Below are 8,384 nucleotides of genomic sequence, written 5' to 3'. Positions count from 1 at the left end.
CGCTAACATGCTGCTAATGTAGCAATGCGGCTCGTTTCGCAACAACTACGCCACGTGGAACGAGTGGCTTGTTTCGTTCTTCGCACCAACTACGCCACCCCGAGAAAACGGGGAAAACAACTCAAATAAAGACACGCAAATACGTTCCACTTAGAACAGGCAAGAGGCTTGGGTTTCCATACAAAAAGTTATTTTATTTTTGTAGTTAAAAAGACTGGCCAAGAACTATTTTAGAACAAAGCGGCCAATGCAGTCAGGCGTTGGTCAAATAAAACAGTCACAAGAGGAAATGAACAATAATCATAGGAGGACTGAGGCTTCCTGTATGAAGGGCAGGCTAGTACGACAGCACCAGCTGTACAAAAGGGAAAAGCACCCCACTCATCAGAATCATACCCACAAAATTCACTGCAAATAAACACCGCAATAATAACCACCCTTAATTAAGTAAAGCCCAAGGTGCCGCAAAGAACCTCCCCCAGCCTCAGGAAGCACTCAGCTCCTACAAGGAGAAAACAAAACACAAAGTTAATTACAATAAGCTCAAAGCAGATGAACAAAAGAATAAAACAAAACAAAGACAAGCTTACTGTCACAAAAACACAGATAACCCCGAGCTCAAACTGATTACAGGTAGCAAGTTTACCAGAGCTGACCAAAACCACTACTACCACCTAGCAGTACCAGCGTAACTGATAAAGACTGTGACAACACAGCTGAATTAAAGAAAACTGATCTCAGTGACAGTAACCAACACAAAGCAAAATAACAGAACAAAACCAAATAAAACCAAATCAAAGCAGAATCAAGCAGAATCAAGCAGAATCAAGCGGTCCAAAGCAGCAACGTGGCTCCGCGAGTGAGGGGGAGGAGCTATACCGAAACGACCACATCTCACTCAGCCCGCCTTAACGCATGCAAAATTGAGGACCGATGGCACATACGAAAATCATGATGGCTTCTTTAATAGTTGTAACGACAACAGCTGGCGCTCCGACCGGAGCTACGCTAAACTACCATGCTACACAGTTGGGAGCCGTGACGGCACACCGCTCTGAGAGTGAGCAGCACATCACACCCACACACAGTCTCAGTAGCCCAACATCACACTCTGTAGTCCATAGCAACGAAAGGAAGGGGCGGGTTTTCGACCATGACGCATTCTGGGAGGCATAAACAACCACTTATATACTATGGTAGGGAGCGAGCCCGTTCGCCTCGTAGTTAATAAGGGTGACGTTTTAACCATGACACACACCCCACTACACTAACAAAAACCACGGCACTGCTGAGTTCCGGATTGTGATTGGTCAGAAGGTGTTGAGTAGTTTTCTCTAGCCGCAGCTCTGACAGTAGCGCATCTGCACATCACAGCTTTATATTCAATTAATGCGCTCGTTCTAATACGCTATCGTTTCTATAGCAACAGCTCATTCACAAGGCCTTAATCTGTAAGGAGGAATATGTTTATGTAACGTGTGTGGAAGGAGTCTCCAGTGTCAGTGCTGTGTAACAGTCAGAGGTGAAGCTGTGACTTTAAAGTTTTCACACGTCTTCAGGACAGAGGAGTTTACACTTCTCTACTGTTCCTCACTAACACACACAACGAGCTGCGTTTATTCTCTTGTTAACTTGAAGAGGGAGAATAAAGAAAGAAATAGAGAGAGAGACTAAAGAGAGAGAATAGAGAGAGAGAATAAAGAGAGAGAGAATAGAGAGAGAATAAAGAAAGAAATAGAGAGAGAGACTAAAGAGAGAGAATAGAGAGAGAGAATAAAGAGAGAGAACAAAGAGGGAGAATAAAGAGAGAGAACAAAGAGAGAGAATAAAGAAAGAGAATAAAGAGAGAGAGAATAAAGAAAGAGAATAGAGAGAGGGATGATGCGGGAATGAGTGTTTATAGCTGCTGTAACGTAAGTGATTACAGGAACTCACTCGTTTCACAGATGTAAAGTACGACATGTTGCTCTTCAGTAAATAGAAAATGTAATTGTAGGTAAATTGCTGTGGCATGAGAGTAAAACATCTCTGTGTTGTGCTGTTATAGGAAAATAATCACCTGGGTGTAACAGTACCTCCGCTCCATCACACCATCGTCTCCTGGTGTGTAATATGTATGTGTGTGTGTGTGTGTGTGTGTGTGTGTGTGTGTTGGATTACACCTCACTGTTATAAAGAAAGACTGCTGAACCCCAAACTTCCTTCCTAACGATGCATTCAGTGATTCATTAACGGCCATCTCAACCACACACACACACACACACACACACACATACACACACACACACACACACACACACGCACACACACACACAGCCTCATTGTTTAGAGGTTTTGACCCGAAGCAGATCGTTTTGAGGAATTCTGGCTGTTGGTGCGTGTCTCTGTGCTGCTCATCGATTGTGTGGGATTTATCTGTTCCGAGCCGTTTCATCGCTCTGATGTCAGATTCGGGATATCAAAAGCTTTCCTCTAAAATTCAGCCTCCTGGATTCCTGGAATCCTGTAACGAGATGCGATGGAAGCGGATCTGCGGGAACAACAACACGCTGGTGGCGGGAAACACAGAAACACCACCACGACAAAAATCAATGACTGGGCCAAAAAAATTCCATGAGGGAAGTCAGAAGAAGTTGGGGTGATTAATTGGGGAACGGAGAAGGAAAGCTCTAATTTAAGCTCAGATTTGTCCCAGACTGCATTATTGAATGTTTTTTTTTTAAATTGGTGTCAAAGAATGGTGTTACGCATTTCGCTTCACACACTCCCATTTTTCCCCAACGGCCTGCGGGCAGAAGGAGGAAATATAAGTGTTAATGTAAAACGCGTGACTCTGCTAATGAGTCCTATTTAATATTCCGCAGTTATAAGCATTAAATTATCATAAAGACGTTCGCGATTCAGTCGGTTCGAATGAGCGACCCATTTCCAGGCACTGAACTCTTCCTTTTTTTTTTCCTTCTTTCAATTAATGGGTTGATGAAGGCTTGTGATTGCTTCCTGTCACTGCCGTCAACACGTTAAAAAGAGCGGCGCTCGTGCAGTGACGAGCGCGTGAATAGAAATCCGTTTTAGAGATACGCAAGTTCCTGTGTAGCGGTGAATGGGGTCCAGCTTGTGCCAACTGGCTTTGCGTGTCTGATTGGGATAATTCACAGCCGATTGAAATCGGAAGCCTGTTTGGATGCTGGTGTGTTATTCCAGCACGCTTTGTTCAGACATCTGTCAATAAAATGCCGCGAGCGTCTGAAAGGCGACGAGTCCTTCTCGCTGAAAGTCGAACCCAGGTTCAGCGTCTCTGTCGCGTTATGAGTTTGTGTTTTTCTGTGTTTAATTCACTAAGCACTGACCTAAACCACCGTTCATCTTTGTAAAACTACAATTGAATAAGTTACCGAACTAAAAAAAAATGTTCTTATCCTTTTTCTTGTTTCCGCTGCAACACAGAGTGGAAGAAAAGGGAAAAAAATCGGTTCTGTAACTACCTGAGAAAGCAACCCATCACCAGCTGTTAGAGCTGACTTGAAGGTTAAATATTAGGAAGGAATTCAATTTCTCTTGTCTATTCAGCTCAGCGGTGTGTTAGATTGCAGCTGGAGTGTGCTTAGCAAGTGTGGGGATATGAAGTGGGCTAATCAATCCCCTCCGCCTCATTCTCAAATTCCTCTCATATCAGGTCTCTGGCCCCTGGGCAGGCCTTCTGCCTTCCGAAAGCCAATTCCACACGAAATAAGAACTGTGACCTGCAGCTAGAGGGTGAAGTTGAGTTTTCCCTTCATGATTAATCTCTTCTTGGGTGGCTTTCAGGAAAAAAAGAGAGAGGGAGTGTGTATATGAGAGAGAGAGAGAGAGAGAGAGAGAGAAGGATGGAGGGAAAAAGTAAGAAAACATGCAAGTTGCTGCGTCGTGACAGGAAAGTTTTTTTATTTATTTCCCCTCCGATGAGCCGGGTGCAGCAAGGCCTGCTTATCTGTCTGGAATAAGTTTTCTTTTACTTCACGTTAGCAGGAAACACGCTAGCTGTTGCTACGATTGGACCAACGATTTGGCACTTTAGCAGGTACAATGATGATGAAATGTGGCTTCATGCATTACAGCGCTGTGTATTTAATACAAAATATGAATTGTCATGCGTGCTATATTATTATATCCTGTATTAGAAGCGCCCTTCACTGGAGAATCGGTCTCTGCTGAGGACGGCCTGTAGTCTGGCGTGACGTTGCTGTGGATGGAACCACACAGAGACGCTGAAGATGATTGTAGATGTTCTGACTTGGATAGACTAATGATTGCACTTGCTAAAATCTAAGCTCAGATAACTTCAGCTGGAGATTATAGACTCAAAGCTCGAACTCTACTGCCATCAGAACTGACTCTGACTCTGACGTACTGAAGATCCTTCACCACACCGAGCGCTGCGTGGCTCTGTAGTGTACAGCTGTGGATGAGTAATGACTCGTGTTCTGACTCTCCGGTGTCACGCGGAAGACGACCGGCTCCATTTTGAGTCTGGTTCCTCTCAAGGTTTCTTCCTCGTGTCGTCTCGGAGAGTTTTTCTTCACCACCGTCTCCTCTGACCTCTTCATTAAAGAGAAATTTAAATCTAGATCTACACCCGGATGATGTGTGTGGAGCTGCTTTGTGACAGTGCGCACTGTTAAAAGACTAACATGAATACAGTGAATTGAATGGGTGTGTATGTCAGGGTCATGTGGGGTTCTCTGCACTGGATGAACATTTAACTACACAGAAAGATCAGATTCCACCGACGCACACCAGAGTGTAAAGGCTTCCTAATGTTGAAGCGGCAGTGTAGCGTTTTACAGCCCATAACGACATCTTTTACTGAAACTGCACTCGAGCACTCGTCCGTCCAGCCGGATTAGACCTCCATAGAAACCGGATAGAGTTCATGTTACATGCTAGAATCTTCTTTACAAGCTGTAATGTGTTGCTTAGACTGCTTTTTAAACATCTTAATATTGGTGTTGATTTAATACCGTGAACATTATATCATGAAATCTTAGCTCAGATTAGATTAGATTAGATTAGACGTGAGTTTATGGTGTCTTGTGTACTTTTGGTACTTTAGGATGTATTTCTAATTCTATTTTCATGCAGTTTCACTTGTTATATTATTGGTAACTGCTTTGGAATGCTTTTGAATGCCCCCAATCTTAACCTTTACCTTCATACAGTATCTTTCCACACAAGCGAATTGTTCAGACTGAAAACATACCAAAGTTATCAGTGTAGTATGTTATCTGCCCCGACATCTGCCCCGACATCTGCCCCGACATCTGCCCCGACATCTGCCCCTTAGACTTCTGTTCTGTTCATAGGACTTCACTTTAAAAAGCTCATTGCCTTAACTTACACCATAGACATTTCAACGTGACTACAGTTGAATATAATGACACAAAAACAATGCGATATCAAATCAACATAACAACACGATATGATCCAGTACATTCAAAATAATCACATAACCGCTGAAAATAATAAGATATTAAAGTGCACCTATTATGGTTTTTCAAATACTCCCTTTCATGTAGTGTGTTATGTACGTAGCTGTTTGTGAATGTAAAAAGTCTCTAAAGTTTCAAAAATCAAAGCGCAGGACAAACGGAGTTATTGACTCCCAAAAGAAGGAACCGATTCTGAACAGCTGAATCGAGTCGTTAGTGATTCCAGACTTTACTTCCTGTACAAACCTACATAGGTTCGTAACGAAAAAGCCCTCACTGACAGCGGTAGACCAATCACAACAGACTGGGACATCTGACCAATCAGATCAGAATATGATCTCTGAAAGGAGGAGTTTAGAACGAATCTTTTTTAGAATGAATCATTTAATGAGTCGTTTGTTGCGGAAAAGGGAATACTGCAGTTTAAATTATGAGCACGTTAACGTGTTTTTTGACCTCGGATGCATGCAAATCTATCATCTGAGACCTTTAAAAAAATCAGGCATGTTTCAAAACCATAATAGGTGCACTTTAAAGTAAAATAAGGACATAGCACTTTTTTCCAACTCACAGTTGAGGATTCTGTACAAGGCGAAGCGGTGTTTCGAGACCGTGTGAGCGCGATGATGAATTCAGACAGAACGATATCAGAAGCAGCAGTGATGTACAGCGTCGTGTGTTAGTGTGCGCGTGAGCTCAAGTGAGCTTATGAAATAACCATGACATGTGGGGAAATAATTTACATGTTCTCAATTTTTGACTTCCAGAGAGAAGGTCCTTCGGCTTATCAGTGGTTAAAAATGCATCCTTTAAAGCCGCAGGCGAACGACTCGGGCCGGGAGTTTAATGATTTTATGAATCGCGAGCTTCTCGTGGTGGCTCTTGTGATATGGAGTGAGATATTCAGGAGAGCGAGACAGCCGGACTCATGGGTAGCTCATCGGCTTCGAGGCTTTTTCTGTCATTATCTTGGGGAAGCATGCACAGCCCGGTCATTAATGTTCTGCTGAGATGCTGCTCTGAGGTCTCCATTATATCGTTTGCTGTTTTATCTACGATTTAAACAGCACTGTGTGTCGTGTTTTTCTGAGAGGCTTCAGCGTGTAGTACCAGTCACTAATAAATACGAAATGATAAGTGATGTGTTTTTCTCCCTCTGCTCTCTTTGTGTTTTGATCCCATGACAGATGCATCAGGACGCTCTTCACCTCCTGTAGGAATGTGCTGCGTTTAATTTGATGCTACTGTGAATATATGAAAGCAGAAACACAGATGCACAAAACAACAACAACAACAACAACAACAAACCCCCAATTCATCGTCAGCTGTGAGCGGCTTAAAAACAGGCTGCGTTTTGGGGAGAAACGTTTTCGGAACGTTGCCATGACAGGTGCGCGAGGTGACGGCAGCGTTAGAGGACCGAAATCCTCTTCGGTGTGGTTCTCAGGCTTTACTGCGACGGGCCCTTATTCTAATCTTATTTAACAGTCTGTGCCTGACGTTCAATTCATTGCAGGGTCTCTCAGATTGGAGACTTTCCAAACAATCCTGAGTTCACCCAAGCTTGGAATTGGTTTTCTGTGGAACATCTCCCTCCTCCCTTTGGGCACTTTACCAATTTGACCAAATTTGTTCCATCACTGGTTGTAAGCACCAGGAGTGTTTTTCGGCCCTTCTCTGCGCGCTCGCTGGTGAAATTTGCAAACCCTAGAACATTAACTACTTTGTTAGAAACAGGAGCCAAAACTGTCTGGAGGTCAGATTACGAATGATTTTTCTCAGGGTTGTTTTCTAGAGGCGTGTAACCTACAGGCAATACATTGACCCAAACTATACTGCTACTACTACTACTACTACTACTAATAATAATAATAGTAAGAGGAAGAAGAAGAATGTGGTGTTATCTAGAGATTAACACACCAGCAAAATAAAACTAAACAGAATAAAATAAAACTTAAAAAATCCTGTTTGTCTCACTGGTCGTGGAACTCGTCCTCTCAGTCCCGGTAACTCCACCCTTCATTTCTTTATTATAACACAGTGAGTCCGTAGCTGATTAACAGATATGTAAAATCCCTTCTGCTCAAACCTGATCTCATGAGAAATTCATACAAATTTGACTAAACCAGGGCAAGGTGCTCAGCTTCTTTTAGATTTCATACAAATAAGGTCCTAATAAAGTCCTAATCTCTTTCCCCACCTTTAATCCCAGTGAAAACTCCGCCCCAACCCCGCCCCTCACTTCACGTCCTCCATCGTTCCTACAAACCCGGTTTATACATTATTTGAAGAGTAAGTTCATGGGGCCTTCGTAACACAGCACAATCATTTCATAAGTATTTTCTGAAAAAATAATACATTTTAAAAAATGTTTAGAAAAAATCTAGACTAGTATTACAGGATGTAGAATAAACGCTCAAGAGATCCTGTTGGTTTTCTATGAAAGAGAGAAGAAGCTCAATGATCATAATGATAAAAGTGTCGTTCTTAAATAAATAAATAAATAAATAAATAAATAAATAAATAAATAAATAGGAAGCTAGGCAGGCCTCGTTTTTTCCAGATCGTCAGCTGCATAGCTTTTGTCACACAAGTGTCAGCAGATGTTGTACGTGACAGAATGGTGCTGGTGTCGAGACAGCAAGATGGAAATTCAGCTTGACTAGCACCTTTCAACAACAAGACTCTGGTCCTGCGAAAGAGAGATGATGAAACTGACTTCATTTAGTTGAGTACGCTGGTTCCAATTGAATGAATTGCATAACATTGACGCATACACCTAACATGTTTTGGCCACGCCCACCGGGCCGTCCGGCTAAAACCGTATTGCTGGCAAATTTGTGTGGTGTGATGATGAGAGGAGAGGAACTCGTTTATCTGCAGAGAGACCACTTTACTCGTTTAAAAGGAAGATTT

This window comes from Ictalurus furcatus, chromosome 10 (genome assembly GCF_023375685.1).
Source record: "Ictalurus furcatus strain D&B chromosome 10, Billie_1.0, whole genome shotgun sequence".
Classification (NCBI taxonomy): Eukaryota; Metazoa; Chordata; class Actinopteri; order Siluriformes; family Ictaluridae; genus Ictalurus; species Ictalurus furcatus.
Note: the sequence above shows the minus strand (reverse complement) of the source record.